The following is an 18034-nucleotide window of genomic DNA, read 5'->3' as shown; positions in this document are numbered from 1 at the left end:
TAAATCAAGAGGCATAAGAGCGTGTCCACACTTGGGCACTTTGGCTCACACACAAAAAGGTACAAGTGTAGCAACAGTATGACTGGCCCTCCAGCGGGCTATGTATCTGTCTCATCCTCACACAGTCATGGAGTTATTGGCATAGTGATAAGAGGCTGTGTTGCCAGAGATATGTAGATTGTTGCCAGTGATGACAATATGAAGCATTTGGATATGGTTGCTGGATGACATTATGTCTTTAAGAGAGTTGGAGAGAGAGGTGACCAGTGTCTGAAGGCATGGTTGGTACAAGAGAACCACTCAACAACAGCTCCCTCTAGTGTCCTTACTTGGAAATGACAAAAGGTAGAGGCTATTTCTATTACAGTGAACCCACAGTGGACAGAAGTCAGTGCAACATCTAGTTTTGATTTACATTTGGTTGAATTGTCAACTAACATGAAGTCACCATGTTTTTAAGGTTAAAAGTTGGATGAAAAAAACATTGACTATCTGGGTTGAAATGACGTGTAAAACCATTAAAAATAATACATGTAGGGAGTAGATCAACTTTAATATTGCAGATTGTGGCTTCTATCAGTGTAATTATCTGCATCCTTTCCAATCCCCCATATATTTCTTGTTAAATATATATTTTTAATGTATTTTCCTTATTTTTCCCTAACCCTACCAAAACTATGAATCAAAACTATGAATATGGAATCATGGAGTATTTTTTTTTTTTTAAATATATTTTAGATTCTTCAAAGTAGCCACCCATTGCTTTGACGACAGCTTTGCCCACTCTTGGCATTCTCTCAACCAGCTTCACGGGGAATGCTTTTCCAACAGTCTGGTCCAACTCATCCCAAACCATCTCAATTGGGTTTAGGTTGGGTGATTGTGGAGGCCAGGTCATCTGATGCAGCACTCCATAACTCTCCTTCTTGGTCAAATAGCCCTTACACAACCTGGAGGTGTGTGTTGAGTCATTGTCCTGTTGAAAAACAAATGATAGTTGCACTAAGCGCAAACCAGATGGGATGGCGTGTCGCTGCAGAATAGTGGTAGCCATGCTGGTTAAGTTTGCCTTGAATTCTAAATAAATCACTGACAGTGACACCAGCAAAGCACCCCCACACCATCACACCTCCTCCTCCATGCTTCATGGTGGGAACCACAGATGCGGAGATCATCCGTCTACCTACTGAGCATCTCACAAAGACATGACTGTTGAAACCAAAAATCTAATATCTTGGACTCATCAGACCAAAGGACAGATTTCCACCGGTCCAATGTCCAATGCTCGTGTTTCTTGGCCCAAGCAAGTCTCTTCTTATTGGTGTCCTTTTGTAATGGTTTCTTTGTAGCAATTCGACCATTAAGTCCTGATTCACACAGTCTCCTCTGAACAGTTGATGTTGAGATGTGTCTGTTACTTGAACTCTGTGAAGCATTTATTTGGGCTGCAATCTGAGGTGCAGTTAACTCTAATGAACTTATCCTCTGCAGCAGAGGTAACTCTGGGTGTTCCTTTCCTGTGGTGGTCCTCATGAGAACCAGTTTCATCATAGTGCTTGATGGATTTGCAACCGCACTTGAAGAAACTTTCAAAGTTCTTGACATTTTCCGCATTGATTGACTTCATGTTTTAAAGTAAAGGACTATCATTTCTCTTTTCTTATTTGAGTTGTTCTTGCCATAATATGGAATTGTGTTATTTCATAGTTTTGATGACTTCACTATTATTCTACAGTGTAGAAAATAGTAAAAATAAAGAAAAACCCTGGAATTTGAAAGGGGGGGGAGAGAGAGTCTTAGCTGTTGACTTTAGGCTTACAGTGGCACTGTCTGTCCGTCTGATACACCTGATGGTTTGTTTGTCAAAGCTTTGCAACAATGTTGCTACTAATCTATGCGATCATTGACAGGAGCGGTCCCAAAAGATTACAACCACAACCTAGAGAGGCATATCTGGTGATTGACATAAACACTTCACAAACTGAACACGCTGAAAATCAACAAGACTTCTGCAAAGAGTTGCACACACTGTCAGACTGCCGTGCCAAAACGAGAGCTTCCACACAGAGCCAGAAAAGCGATCTTTATTTTCTCCTCTTGACTGCTGATGTGCTCTTAAAGTGGCAGCGCACGGTGAAGGCTCCGTGCAGTTTTTTGCCAAAATATTCATTCTCTTTTTAGCAATGTAAATACTGATAGTCTTTTCTTATTATCTGCTAAGCCATTACAATTATAACTGGCTATTCTTATTTACCATAATGAGTTATAAGTTTCAATTCTGTTTTTTATAATATAAACTCAGCAAAAAAATAAACTTTTCAGGACCCTGTCTTTCAAAGATAATTGACAAAAATTCAAATAACTTCACAGATCTTCATTGTAAAGGGTTACACACTGTTTCCCATGCTTGTTCAATGAACCATAAACAATTAATGAACATGCACCTGTGGAACGGTCGTTACGTTGACAGACTCTGAAAAACACCAAAAGAAAGATGTCCAGGGTCCCTGCTCATCTTCATGAACATGCCTTATGCTGCAAGGAGGAATGAGGACTGCAGATGTGGCCATGGAAATAAATGTCAATGTCCATATTGTGAGACGCCTAAGACAGCGCTACAGGGAGACAGGATGGACAGCTTATCATCCTCGCAGTGGCAGACCACATGTAACAACACCTGCACAGGATCGGTACATCCAAACATTTTTTATTTATTTTACCTTTATTTAACTAGGCAAGTCAGTTAAGAACAAATTCTCATTTTCAATGACGGCCTAGGAACAGTGGGTTAACTGCCTGTTCAGGGGCAGAACGACAGATTTGTACCTTGTCAGCTCGGGGGTTTGAATTTGCAACCTTCCGGTTACTAGTCCAACGCTCTAACCACTAGGCTACCCTGCCGCCCCATCACACCTGCAGGACAGTTACCGGATGGCAACAGCAACTTCCCGAGTTACACCAGGAATGTACAATCCCTCCATCAGTCCTCAGAATGTCTGCAATAGGCTGGACTGAGGGCTTGTAGGGCTGTTGTAAGGCAGGTCCTCACCAGACATCACCGGCAACAACGTTGACTGTGGGCGCAAACCCACCATCGCTCGACAAGACAGGACTGTCAAAAAGTTCTCCTCACAGACGAGTCGCGGTTTTGTCTCAGCCGTGGTGATGGTCGGATTCGTGTTTATCGTCGAAGGAATGACCGTAACACTGGAATGAGCTTGTTGTCATTGCAGGCATTCTCAACACTGTGCATTACAGCAAAGACATCCTCCTCCCTCATGTGGTACCCTTCCTGCAGGCTCATCCTGACATGACCCTGCAGCATGACAATGACACCTGCCATACTGCTCGTTCTGTGTGTGATTTCCTGCAAGACAGGAATGTCATTGTTCTGCCATTGCCAGCGAAGAGCCCGGATCTCAATCCCATTGAGCACCTCTGGGACCTGTTGGAGGGTGAGGGATCTCAGTTGTTGAATCTTGTTATGTTCATACAAATATTTACACATGTTAAGTTTGCTGAAAATAAACGCAGTTGACAGTGAGAAGACATTTCTTTTTTTGCAGGGTTTATGTTTGTAAACTTACAGTACAATTAAAAAGTACCTTTACGATTGAGTGTCCATATAGCTGTACCATGATATTTACACTGCTACTGAGTAAACCTCCAATTGTTCTCTACTACTCGCTAAAACTTCCCCCCATCCCAAGTTGGGTTGTCCTCCTAGTGACTGGCAGACCTCCCCTGCCCACCCGGATCCCAGAGCCCCCCCAGAGACTGGTACCCATCCTTTGAAAAGAGCACACTAGATCACCTACAGAACAGAAGCAGACAAACAGCCAAAAGCATTTCCAACACACTCACTTCAATTAAACTTTATATAGTTATAGAAAATATATTTATACACTATATATAAACAATTGTTACATATCTTATTTTATTTCCACAATTAATGAAAAATATGCATAATAATGTAGGCCCTTCTAACGAAGGATTGTTACCTATAACCAGGATTGACATGACAAAAATTACATTTTCACCAAACAATTATTATTTTGGCAAATAATTGTGATTCATCCTATACTGTCCTTAACATCATTGCCCTATAAGAACAGATGTAGGTTACAAACACACACTCTCCCCACCCCTCCCTCACAAACATACACAAGCTCAGATGTTCAACAGTTGTTCCAACCCCGAGCCCAACTCAAGAGAAGACTTGATGTGTGAATGCGAATACAGTTGTAGCTGTTTGAGAAGGCATGCCAAATTGGGGAGATTTGATTAACCAATGTCTAGTCCTAGCTGATGGAGTTTGGATACACCCCTTTCTCCCGAAACACACACACGCTGGTCTCCTGTTGTGCCCATTTTCCCAGGCACCTCTGAGCAGTCAGACCATTCTGTTTTTTTGTCCCACCAGGGCCACAATAATTTGCCCCCTCAATTGTCTGAGTGTGACCCCCTTCCCGTGAGTTATTGCAGCTAGTGTTGCCAGCACGGCCACTACCTGGGTGGGGGTACTCCACCAGAATTCCCACCAGCTAGGTAAAAGGTTGTCAAGGTTCTTATTAGCAGCTTTGAGAGATTCCTTGTATATTATGCTCACCCATCAAGGTGCTTTGGCTTTGTTGGACCAACCTTGCCAGACAGTCTTAGACTCTTGAGGGGGCGGTGCTGCTTTAGTGTGTCTCTGACCATGTTTGTCTTTCTGTCTTGGCTACATATAGGCTACTTGCAGTAGGCCCATAAAACAGATAAGGACTCCTCAGTGTGTGGGTCACTTGGGTGGGTGTCTAGGATATAGGGTTGGAGACTGTTCCATCATGATAAGACAATACATAAATAAATAAACTGTATTTGTAATTTATTTTAAAATGTATATCCCATATCTGCACAAAGTTGAAAACTCTTTGTCACAACTCCTGCTCGCAGACACACATTGGCTCTGGCTTTTGCAACCATTTTCACAAACACGAACACCTCTTCCATCACAACCCCGCTCCCCCCACATATACACCCATACATACCCACATGCTGTGCCTTCTATGTCCTCTGTTTGCTGTGTTTTTAAATTTTTTATCTCTACCATGTTAATTCTTGCCTTATTTCAGGCTTTTGAGTACTTTTGTCTTCCATTTCCAGTTTATTTCTTTATCCATTGTTGTATTTTATTATTTCCTGTTTGTCACGCCCTGACCTTAGAGCTTTTTATGTCTCTATTTTGGTTTGGTCAGGGTGTGATTTGGGTGGGCATTCTATGTTCATTTTCTATGTTTTGTATTTCTTTGTGTTTGGCCAGGTGTCGTTCTCAATCAGAGGCAGCTGTCTATCATTGTCTCTGATTGAGAATCATACTTAGGCAGCTTTTTCACACCTGTGTTTTGTGGGTAGTTGTTTTCTGTTTTGTGTCTGCACCAGACAGAACTGTTTCGTTTTGTGCCCTTTTGTTACTTTGTCTCAGTGTTCAGTTTAAATAAATTATCATGAACGCGTACCACCCTGCGCTTTGGTCCACTCCTTCTTCATACAACGATGAACGTTACATTGTTATTCATTGCAACCAGTATTTGCCGAGTGCATACTACTCACATCCCCTCTCCTCGCCTCCTTCTCAAAACCCATTGGATGAGAAAGCCAGAGATCCTAACCTTCTCCAATGGGTTTTGAGAATGAGGCAATGAGAGAGGACACAAGGAATATGCAATTGAGACTCTCCCCCTTTCTCTCTCTCGCTCTCTCACTATCCTATGTGAACAGAAACCATAAACCAAAGGTTTGGTACATAAATGGTTTTATCTATCAAACTTCAGTGACAATCTTAATGCTGATCGACTGCAGTCCATCCAGTGTCTTAAAGTCAGTGCTACATGATTAATTAGTAATTAGTGAAGCACTCACTAAATTGGTGTGCACTAGTGCTCCTTCTTCACTAAACTATGAGATCACCTCACTGTACCTTAAAAAACAAGCTAGTTCAAGACTCACAGTGCAGTGAATGAGGTAGGCCTATGACCATAGTTGTGGAATGGGAACTTAATTTTGGTTTAGCTGTAGCTCTGTAATACTGGGTTGCATTGTTTTAATCACTGGTAATGCAGTGGGCCAGGGCTGATGGCTCCTGCGTCAAGGGTATCGCTAAAGGAAATTAAATGGCCTGTTACATCCTGGACATGGAAGGCTGCCTGCCTGTCTGTCTGGCTGCTATTCGTTTAAGGTTCTGGCACTGTGCCCAGATGGTGCAATAAGTCTAATGGTGAAACTGGCGGTCACACCAATGTCTCTGTATTCATCTTCCATAAAAGCTCACCACAGCTGGGGCACTGGCTACTATATCAAGAGCAGAAGAACATGTAGGGCCTCTCAAACAATTATTATATGGAGGCAATATATTTGAGTTATTATCCATGTGCTATTATCAATACATTGATAAAGATCAATATGCAGTCTGTGAGTTCCTTTATGATGATTTGGTAGATGACATGACACCCCCTATTTTTGTCCATAACCCTAACCCTAACACAAATAAAACTTAATTTAAATTGGTTAAGTCTGAGCCAAATGACAAAAAACTGTCTTTAAATTGAATCAAATTCATACATCAAAACTATGAAATAACACATATGGAATCATGTAGGAACCAAAAAAGTGTTAAACAAATAAAAAAATGTTATATTTGACATTCTTCAAAGTAGCCACCCTTTGCCATGATGACAGCTTTGCACACGCTTGGCATTCCCTCAACCAGCTTCATGAGGTAGTCAGCTGGAATGCATTTCAATTAATAGATGTGCCTTGTTAAAAGTGAATTTATGGAATCTATTTCCTTCTTAATGCGTTTGAGCCAATCAGTTGTGTTGTGACAAGGTAGAAGATACAGAAGATATATACAGAAGATAGCCCTATTTGGTAAAACACCAAGTCCATATTATCTCAAGAAAAGCTCAAATAAGCTAAGAGAAATGACAGTCCATCATTACTTTAAACAGCATGGCTACCATAGCATTCTGCAGAGATACGCCATTGCATCTGGTTTGCGCTTGTTGGGACTATCATTTGTTTTTCAACACGACAATGACCCTACACACCTCCAGGCTATGTAAGGGCTATTTGACCAAGAAGGAGAGTAATGGAGTGCTGCATCGGCTGACCTCCACAATCACCCGACCTCAACCCAATTGGGATGGTTTTGGAAGAGTTGGACCGCAGAGTGAAGGAAAAGCAGCCAACACCTGCTTTGCATATGTGAGAACTCCTTCAGGACTGTTGGAAAAGCATTCCAGGTGAAGCTGGTTGAGAGAATATCAAGAGTGTGCAAAGCTGTCATCTATGTAGATTACCCCACCCTCCCTCTGGCATCTTAAATAATTCACTAGGTGCATATTACCTGCATGAAAGAAAGAAAGAGAGAGACAGTATAGCTTTTTTTCCTCTAGCAGAGTTTGCTGTAGCGTCACGGCCGCTGCCTGGACAAACTTCCTGACTGCTCTGCTGCAACAGAGCCAACCCTGGGAGATTGGCACCCCCTTTTCCCGCTTCACACACCTCACTGCACTCTGGTCCTGTATAGAGGTAGCGTTGTCGGGAGGAGAGAGCAGCACATACGGCCAGATTCTCTGAGCCCCTGCATTGTACCAGGCTCAGCGTCTGCACGGCACGTCGCTCCTCCCTGCCAATCGATTCTCCCAGCTTTTACACTTCCCTCGCTCCCTTACTCTCCCTCTCCATTCCAACCCTCCAACCTCCATTTCACCCTTCATATAATTTTCAAAGCTCAGCATTCCCCTCTGCGTGTACTGGAGAGAGAAAAAAAAATGAGAGAGGAGGAGGAGGAGGAGCAGAGTACAGAGTGCGCCATAAAAAAGCCCCACCACCCAATTGATGACAAGTAGGATTTTTATTGAGTAGCTCTTCAGCCAATGAGGCTGCAGTGCCGGGAAATACAGCAGTGAAACAGCACATAGCTCTGATGCTGGTGCTGATTTGCAGTGTGAGAGAATGTTAATGTGCGTGTGTGTTTCTTTTCATTTCTCCCACTGATTAACTCAGCAGCACAGGCCCTACCACAACTCTTTTGTGTGTGTGTGTGTGTGTGTGTGTATGTATGTGTGAGAGAGTGTGTGAAGAGGGCTTTTGGGAAGAGATCCCCAGGGGTGACTGCAGGGACTGAGCAGTTACAATAGGCTTATCTTTTTCATAGGGGGTAAACCAAAAAACGATTCATCTTCAAGATAATACTTTTCCCCCATTCTTCTAAGACCATATCTCAAGTGTCCTGCAGGTACAACAGAGAGAAGTCCCTCTGTCTCTCGTTTTCAGGAGACGGCAGCTCTCTCCGATACAGGTAATGTGCACTTTCTTACTGTATGTACATGTTTGATGATCAGTGATGAATGCAGTGGTCTTGTATAATTTAGTCACGGCCATACCATGCCTCATTACAGTGCCTATCTAGAGGACTGCGGTGGGAGAAGGAAAGGCTCAGAGTAATTATAGAAGACGATAATATCTTCCCCAGTTGTAAATTCCTATGGTTTTAATGCACAGAGAGACACTTCAGGGAAAGGGAAGCTGCAAGAGAGGAACTTTCTCTCTCAGCATTGTGCCAAGTCCTCGTGCGTAGCTTCACACAGTGCTGCAGTATCATCTTACATAACAGTGGAAAATGTGTGTGAAAGAGTCAAACTTGGGATGGGGATATTCACGTTAGAAAACATTGAAACAACATATTTCACACCTTATGGAATCAATCCACTTCAGGTATGCTGATTAAACTGTAACCAGAGTGTTCGGTGGAGTGTGTTTTAGTCACAACTCAATGCTTTTCAAATGCCTTTTCAACATTGTTGCAATAAAACTGCTTTACCCAAGAGAAAATGACAAACAACCAATTCAGGTTCTATTAATCCATTGATATCAAGTTGATATAAGATTGACATAATGTTGATACAATTCTGTTTAGATTGCTATCCTAACAGTTGGAGAACATGGAAGGTAGATAGTTGATCAAATTAGATTATGGCAGCAGTTTATTTATTCGTCCTGAGAGGAACAGCCCTGTTCCAGTATACGTACAATACAATGCTTGGAGAGGCGCATGCAAGGTCAATTCTGCTGAACAAGCTATTCTGGAAGGGCCCATGCACTGAACAGCTGCTACACTGTACCATCATGGTTTAAAAGTTATCGGAACTGTCAAAGCTAGGTTTCTCATACCAAATCAACCACATTGGCCCATTCCACCATGTGTAGCTTGTACCTGTAGGCGTTGCAGCATCACTGCCTATGTTGACTGCGTATTCCACAAAAGCGTTAATTTTCTTGGGCTGATTTCAAAGTCTTCCGCATCAGCATCACTCTGAAGGGCGTTGTTTGTAAGGTGAAGTGGAACTCAGTGAAAATGCAGCAGTTTATAGATCTCATACCTGATAATAATATACAGTATAATATGTTATTGAGCAGTCACTTTTGTCCAAAGCAACTATGTCATGCTTGCATACATTTTATGTATGGGTGGTCCCGGGAATTGAACCCACTATCCTGGCATTGAAAGCAACATGGTCTACCAACTGAGCTGAGCAATTCCATATTCCTTATAAGCATACCTTGGTCATGAGTCATAAGCATAAGGATAGAACATCTATATTACAAATCAAGATTAAGATGATTGTATTGAAAGGCAGCAACATCCACAGTGAGAAGTGAATATGTTTCCAAGATGCTATGGTGCTGTTGTGTTATCAGGTGATGTTCAGGCCTGTCGGTCCTCAGGGGCACTATGTGGACAGGACTATCCTGGTTTAGATGCAGAGGAGTCCACCTCCTCTTGGCACAGCAGAGGTGATTCAGAGGAGCCACAGCCACACGCACACATAGTGGAATAGTGCTGAGTTGGCCACGTCATGAGGGAGGATACTGAGATACGTACCAGTGCCGATGGTGATAAGACCACTCGTTTATAAATCCATGAGATGGAGTCAGGGTTATTTTGGGTTGGTGGGGTAAGAGGGAGAGAAAAGTTTGGGGTTTAACTGGATTAAAATGGATGAGCTTCAAAAGGGAAGATGCAACATTATATAATTCAACTATATTTCTTGCACGTGGAGGTCAATTGTTGTTTTCTTTCCTACTCAACATAAAAATATACGTTAATAAATATTCCTATATCTCCACAGGCCTCTATACAGTAGAACCTAAAAGGATTATTCCGCTGTCCCCATAGGATAAACCTTTGAAAAACACTTTTTGGTTCCAGGTAGAACCCTTATGGGTTCCATGTAGATGGAACCCAAAAAGGGTTAAACCTGGAAGCAAAAAGGGTAAAATGACTTCAAATAAAATAAAATGACTTCAAATCACGTTATATCTACCATAGCTTTGTTTGGACCGATCATGTCAACATCATACCGCTAGACAAGTGGTCATCGTCATTAATCACGTCGACAATCTACAGGCAAATCCTTTTCAAATGAGACATTTTTGATCAAACGTATCGGTGCTCATCGGCCATTTAACATAAACATTACACAAGAAGTTGGAAATCGCAAATTCAACAATGAGTGGTTTTGAAGAAATCAGTGGCTAACTGCACGCTTTGCAAAGCAATCCGTATTTTGCTTCCCTGCCTGCCATTCTCCTGCACTCAAAACAACTGGAAACTCGGAATTTGGAAATCTCAGACTTCAGTGAGCTCCACTGGGAAAATACGTTTTGAACGGTCATCCAGCTAGGAAGTCGGGAACTCTGGTCACTTTCTAGAGCTCCAACCTGAAGATCACTGACGTCATGATTCGACCTTGTTTTTTTCAGAGTTCCCAGTTGTCTTGAAAGCACCATAAATCCAGAGAATGCTAGACACTGATGAAAGTTTGATGACAAAATTTACCCACAAGAAGGACCGCCACGCCACCTTCCTGTTCAAGTGAGCACAGCACAACTGAGAGTCCAATAATGTATTTGTATGCTGTTGCATAAATTATGTAATATGCTAAGGAGACATGTATACTGTAGCTAAGAAAGTGTATGTTGTGTAGTAAGCCGTTAGTAGCCCATGTGCCTCACCCTAATAATTTGGTTCCTTTCCCCCTCATAACTTAGCCTACTGTCCTGACTTGGTGGTGAAATGTCACCTTTGAACATTGTAAGAGCTTTCGCTGTCTGCTGATATGTCCCCTTTATTTATCCTACGGTTCTGACTTGGTGGTGTACAGGGAGAATACTGTAAGAATTCTGTCACTGTATATTTCAAAAGTGCTCAACAAATAGTTATACTGTATTGACTACGTCCGTCCTAGCTCTATGTCTTAATCAAAATGACTCTTATCGTTCCCTTATGCCATTGTTTGTCCATCTCAATTGTCAGTAGAAACCATATTTGTTTAAGCAAGTCAGCCATATCAGCTATGTTTTTTTAAAAGCAGTGAATGAGGCTGAATGAACTGTTTCACTGCCAGACAAGGCTCCGCTGATAGCCAGGTGTAGTGGTGGTAAGGATTCACTCCATGGTGCTGCAAAGAAAGCTCTGCTGTTGGGACAACTTTATGTAGGCCCTAACAGTTTGTGTGTACCGATTGTCACTGTCATAGTGCAATTCAGGTATTGTTAAGTACTGTGTTGTGGATTTGATGGCATGCATAAACAATGTTTTTACATGATTTACATGCTAAAATCAACACTGAAAAGCCTTGACACATGTTTCTGAGCTCCTCTCTCTCTCTCCAGGAGAGATGTTTTGTATGTTTTAGAGGAGTCTGCTTGATGGCTCATGAAATGGAATTGTGTATTGCCCTATAATCCTTTTTGGGTGGAATTGGGATCCTCTCAAACAGTGACGGGTGCATCCATGTGTGTCTGTATGATTCTGATAGGCAATATAATGGTAAATCGGTGTTTATGTGTTGTGGTTTTGGAGGACAGTAATACAGTAGGATGTTCAGTCTCAGTGGGGTGTCTCATCAGATTGCCTTGCTTAATAAGTGGGAACAAAACGAAATTCTAAAATTATATTTCCCAGAAGACGCTACATCCTTAATGAGACATCTGGTGCACAGTGGGATGAGACTGATGTTTTCAATTGTGAGTCTGAAAACTATATTTTAGCCTGTGAAGTCTTCATGTGCCCATGGTAGACATTTCTGTAGCACTTTCTAGAAAGTACATACGTACTGTATAATGTTTTAAAATGTGCTCAAATTCTTGAAAGAACATGACCCCATGGCTCTCTTACACATGATAAACCAATTTAAGGCAACAATGTTTTTGTAAACCTGAAGCAGGTTTTGGACATATGCATTGGCCTATTCTCAGTGGTGTAAAGTACTTAAGTAAAAATACTTTAATGTACTACTTAAGTCGTTTCTTGGGGTATCAGTACTTTCCTATTTATATTTTTGACTACTTTTACTTCACTACATTCCTAAATAAAATAATGTACTTTTTACTCCATATATTTTCCCTGACACCCAAAAGTACTTGTTACATTTTTAATTATTAGCAGGACTGGAAAATGGTCCAATGCACTCACTTATCAAGACACATCCCTGGTCATCCCTACTGCCTCCCTCTGATCTGGCGGAATCATTAAGCGCAATGCTTCATTTGTAAATTATGTCTGAGGGTTCATCCGATAACATTGAGGAGCTTACCAAATCATTAATAAGTATATATTACCTCGTACCCCGAGTATATAGCCAAGTTATTGTTACTCATTGTATATTTATTCCTTGTGTTTTTATCTTTCTAAAAAAATTTTAAAGTATTTCTGCATTGTTGAGAAGGGCCCATAAGTAAGCATTTCATTGTTAGTATACACCTGTTTTTTTATGAAGGATGTGACAAATACAGTTTGATTGATTGATTGATCACATTGAATTTTGTTGTTCAATTGACGTGGAAACAACGTTGATTCAGCTCGTTTTTGCCCAATGGATGGACTTCCCTCTGAAAGTTGCTGTGTCGCTGTCTTTGTATCATGTGATACTCTCACGAACACATCTGTTGTACATGTTTGCTCTAGGAGGGCCATAAGCATCACATGACTTGTCTGAAGGTTGCCCGGTACCAGTTAAAAAAAAAAATGGAAGTCTACTGTATATGGAAGTGATTTAAATACAGTACCAGTCAAAAGTTGACACCTACTCATTCAAGGGTTTTTCTTTATTTTTACTATTTTATATGATAATAGTGAAGACATCAAATAACACATATGGGATCATGGAGTAACCAACAAATTCTTAAAACAAATCAAAATATATTTTAGATTCTTCAAAGTAGCTACCCTTTGCCAGCTTTCAAACGATTGGCATTCTCTCAACCAGCTTAACCTGGAATGCTTTTCCAACAGTCTTGAAGGAGTTCCCAAACATGCTGAGCACTTGTTGGCTGCTTTTCCTTCACTCTGCAGTCCAACTGTCATGACTTCTGCCGAAGTCGGTCCCTCTCCTTGTTCGGGCGGCGTTCGGCGGTCGACGTCACCGGCCTTATAGCCACCGCTGATCCACTTTTCATTATCCATTTGTTTTGTCTTTGTTTTACACACCTGATTTCCACAATTACTTGTTCATTATTTAACCCTCTGTTCCCATGTTTTTTTGTGAGTGATTGTTTATTGTATTTTCGGTCTGTCATGGTGTGCGTGTATTTGTTACTTTGTATATTTGATATTTTGAGTAAAAGTACGTTGATTACTCATATCTACTGTCCTGCGCCTGACTCTCTACACCAGCTACACATAGGATCCATTACACCAACTCATCCCAAACCATCTCAATTGGGTTGAGGTCGGGTGATTGTGGAGGCCAGGTCATCCGATGCAGCACTCCATCACTCTCCTTCATGGTCAAATAGCCCTTACACAGCCTGGTGTTGTCCTGTTGAAAAAACAAATGATAGTCCCATTAAGCGCAAACCAGATGAGATGGCGTATCTCTGCAGAATGCGGTGGTAGCCATGCTGGTTAAGTGTGCCTTGAATTCTAAATAAATCACAGACAGCACCCACCACCAAATGACCAAGCAGTGTGGTAACGGCAGCAGCGATCTCAGGACTCCTGGACATGGGAGGAGATTCTGGACAGCAAGGGACCTTAGGCACAGGCTGGAGAGTATCGCCGACCTAAGGCAGAGCTGGAGGCAGCGAAAGCCGAGAGGCGGTGGTATGAGGAGGCAGCACGGTAGTGCGGTTGGAAACCAGAGAGGCAGCCCCAAATATTTCTTGGGGGGGGCACACGGGGAGTGTGGCTAAGTCAGGTAGGAGACCTGAGCCAAATCCCCGTGCTTACCGTGGAGAGAGAGAGGCACCGAGCAGGCACCGTGTTATGCCGTGAGGCGCACGGTGTCCCCGGTGCAGTACATAGCAGCGCCTCTTATCGGCCAGGCTAGAGTGGGCATCGAGCCAGGTGCCATAAAGCCGGCTCAGCGCATCTGGTCTCCAGTGCGTCTCCTCGGGCCGGGGTGCATGGCACCAGCCCTATGCATGGTGTCCCCGGTTCGCCAGCAAAGCCCAGTGCGGGCTATTCCACCTCGCCGCACTGGCCTGGCTACGGGGAGCATTCAGCCAGGTAGGGTAGGCTCGGTGCTCAAGGCCTCCAGTGCGTCTTCACGGTCCGGTCTATCTCGTGCCACCTCCACCCACCAGCCCTCCGGTGACAGCCCCTCGCACCAGGCTGTCTCTCCGTCTCCTCCCTACAGGTGCTCCCACCTGTCCAGTGCTGCCAGAGTCTCCCGTCTGTCCTGAGCTGCCAGAGTCTCCCGTCTGTCCTGAGCTGCCAGAGCCGCCCGTCTGTCAGGAGCTGCCAGAGCCGCCCGTCTGTCAGGAGCTGCCAGAGCCGCCCGTCTGTCAGGAGCTGCCAGAGCCGCCCGTCTGTCAGGAGCTGCCAGAGCCGCCCGTCTGTCAGGAGCTGCCAGAGCCGCCCGTCTGTCAGGAGCTGCCAGAGCCGCCCGTCTGTCAGGAGCTGCCAGAGCCGCCCGTCTGTCAGGAGCTGCCAGAGCCGCCCGTCTGTCAGGAGCTGCCAGAGCCGCCCGTCTGTCAGGAGCTGCCAGAGCCGCCCGTCTGTCAGGAGCTGCCAGAGCCCAAAATGGACTCGTTTTTCTTCTCCAAAAAAATGAAATACAAATGAAAAGCTGAAATGTCTTGATTCAATAAGTATTCAACTGCTTTGCTATGGCAAGCAAATAAGTTCAGGAGTAAAAATGTGCTCAACAAGTCACATAGAAAAAGTTGCATGGACTCACTCTGTGTGCAATAATAGTGTTTAGCATATTAATTATGACTACCTCATGTCTGTACTCAATTATCTGTAAGGTCCATCAGTCGATGACTAAATTTAACCACTGGATTTTTGTTTTAGATTCCGTCTCTCACAGTTGAAGTGTACCTATGATAAAAAGTACAGACCTCTACATGCTTTGTAAGTAGGAAAACCTGCAAAATCGGAAGTGTATCAAATACTTTTTCTCCCCACTGTATAGTGTAATTTGGGGCAAATTAATATGTTTGATGAGAGCCTGGACAGTGACTGTGTAGGTCTGCGTCTCTTATCCTCTCTGTTTGTTTTCCTAACTGTTTGAGCCATACACTGCCTATGTTGTATCATAGCAGAGTTAGAAGCTAAATAGATGAGAGAGGAGGATGTATACCTGAGTATTCTCATAGCTGAGTTAAGTCCACATCAGCACGAACTCTGCTGATTTAGGTGGGCTACTATTGCAGAAAGGGCTTCCCCCTCCCTGTCCTTTACTACATCTGATTTGGTGTATGAGGGGGGGGGGGAGGTAATACCTCATTAAAGTTTCATCAATGATGTGTGAAACCATGATTAAATGATTGAGCAATGCAATGCAGCCGTGTAAAAGGACAAAGTGCAATCGAAAACGGTATCATATAACATTGACCCTCTTCTGATACATAAAAGGACAGTTCAACACTACCGTTCCCTACGGCTCAGAAACCAGACCTTCTCTTCCAGACTGGTGCATCTCTACAATGTGAGTACAAAGCAGTAGCGGTGCGTGTGTAAAATCACTGTGAAGCCAGACAGAAAAGCTATATTACAACCCGTGTTGTGATAATTGCGTTGTTTGCTCTTATAACCTGTTAGTTCATATGCCCTGTGACCGTGATGCATAGGCAGACAGTCTGAGACAATAAGGAGACACAGTAGCAGAATAAATTCAACCACACCTTTGTTTCAGCACAAAACCGGAGAGCAGCCTCTGTCCAGTGAAGTCCACAAAACATACTGCGTATGACAAACAGTTACATGACCTAAAGCATGGCCAAGCACGTTAATGTTTCAGACATTTTCGAACCACTGAACAACTATTGATTTAGAACCACAGAGTTACCGCAAGTCACAAAGAAAACAGGAGCTGCCTCCATTTCAACATCATCAAATCATCTCTGCTTAGTCTAATACAGTGACAACTAAAAGATACCAAAAAATATTTAGTCCAATCAATGTTAGCAAAATATGTGGCAGTCCATGGTTTTGATTTCTGTGTGTGTGTGCGTGCACATTCGTGCAAGTAGAAAAAACTGAAATACTTCCCCTACTTCCCCTACTTTCATCCACTCTTTCATGTTGATGAAACGGTAGACCGTAGACTCTGTCACACAATAGGCCTACTCGCTTTTATTTTCTTGTTGCCCTAGAATTCCTGGCTAAAATGCTTGCTCGCTAGCCTAACTTCATTTCCTGGGCAACGTTAGATAGTTAACATTAGCCTTCTACTTCTATTGAACTTCCATCCTCTTAGGCCAGGAGCACAATAATGTATGAATTAATGGTTAGATCAGAATCGCCGTTATAATCATTGGCCAGTATGAAGAATTAAGTAAAACCACGAAGTCCAAATCCTTATCTCCATCCATGTCTAATTTAAGAAAGGGACAATTTTTGCTAGCTAGCAACACAGAATGTGTTCTGTCCAAGATGGCGTAGCAGTCAGACGTCGTGTCGTGCCCCTTGTATATATATCGTTTTTTTTTACATATCTTTTAAAACATTTTGCTAAACCTCAACATCTAAATACTCTCCAGCAACCCGCCTCACCCAATGTAGCGTGGATCTGCTTTTTTTCTTTTTTTAAAGTATTTATATTTACTTCGGATCCAGAACCCCTCAACTGAAGCTAGCCAGCTAACTACCAGCTATCAGTCAGCAAACCATTGCTAGCGGTCATCAGCTAACCTTTAGCTCGGAAAGCTCTCGCCAGTTCGAACAACGCGACTCTAACCAGAGCATAACGGACCTATTATTTTTATCCCCGGATTCCCACCGCAAGCGGAACATTTTCATCTGGATCTTCACAACTAGCTAACTAGCTAACCGCAACCCCGGATGACTACTCCTGGCTAGCGTTTCCATCCACTTAGCTTGAAGCTAGCCCGGCAAGAGCTCCTGTGCTACCACCGAAGCATACTCCTGGGCTACAATATCCGGACCCATGACCAGTCTATCGATGTCACTGCATGAAGAGGCATAAACAGACTGAGCCTTTGGGGGATGTCGCGATGGGGTTAACTTTCTAGCCCTTGCTATCTGCTTGCTTGCTAATTCGGCCTGCTAACTGCTAGCTTGTTTAGCCCCGGCCTGCTAACTGCTAGCTTGTTTAGCCCCGGCCTACTAACTGTTAACAAGCTAACACAGGCCTGCTAACTGTCTGAATCGCCGCATCCCCAGCCAGCCCAACCACTCACTGGACCCATATTTACTTTCAATCTCTTTTCGATTTTTAATTCGATTATACCTTCCGGTAACCTTACTCACCCAATGTGATATGGAACCACTATTATTTTTTTATTTTTAGAACACATTCAAGAACCTCCAGAAGCTAACCAGCTAACTAGCTACAAGCTATTTAGTCATTGTTAGCCACTGCTAGCGGCTTTTACCTTCTGCACAGCCAGACAGTTTTTTTTAGCCTGGATAATACTCACCAGTCTAGCTTCCCTGCCCATCCACCACTGCCCCCTGGACACTGTGATCACATAGCTGATGCCTGCTGGACTGTCCATTAATCACGGTACCCCATTC

At 43.1% G+C, this 18034-nt stretch overlaps 1 protein-coding gene across 1 annotated transcript in view; it reads left to right on the top strand.

Moving 5' to 3' along the window:
* Positions 1-7972: 7972 nt before the first annotated feature.
* LOC112254186 (synaptotagmin-2) overlaps positions 7973-18034 on the top strand; it is an 80469-nt gene continuing 70407 nt past the window's right edge. Inside the window, exon 1 of the mRNA XM_024426491.2 lies at positions 7973-8344. The gene's annotated coding sequence lies outside the window, so the exon portion shown is untranslated. The remainder of the gene's footprint in view (positions 8345-18034) is intronic.

This window comes from Oncorhynchus tshawytscha, unplaced genomic scaffold (genome assembly GCF_018296145.1).
Source record: "Oncorhynchus tshawytscha isolate Ot180627B unplaced genomic scaffold, Otsh_v2.0 Un_contig_1824_pilon_pilon, whole genome shotgun sequence".
NCBI classification, from domain to species: Eukaryota; Metazoa; Chordata; class Actinopteri; order Salmoniformes; family Salmonidae; genus Oncorhynchus; species Oncorhynchus tshawytscha.
Note: the sequence above shows the minus strand (reverse complement) of the source record. Positions and strands in the feature narration are given on the sequence as shown.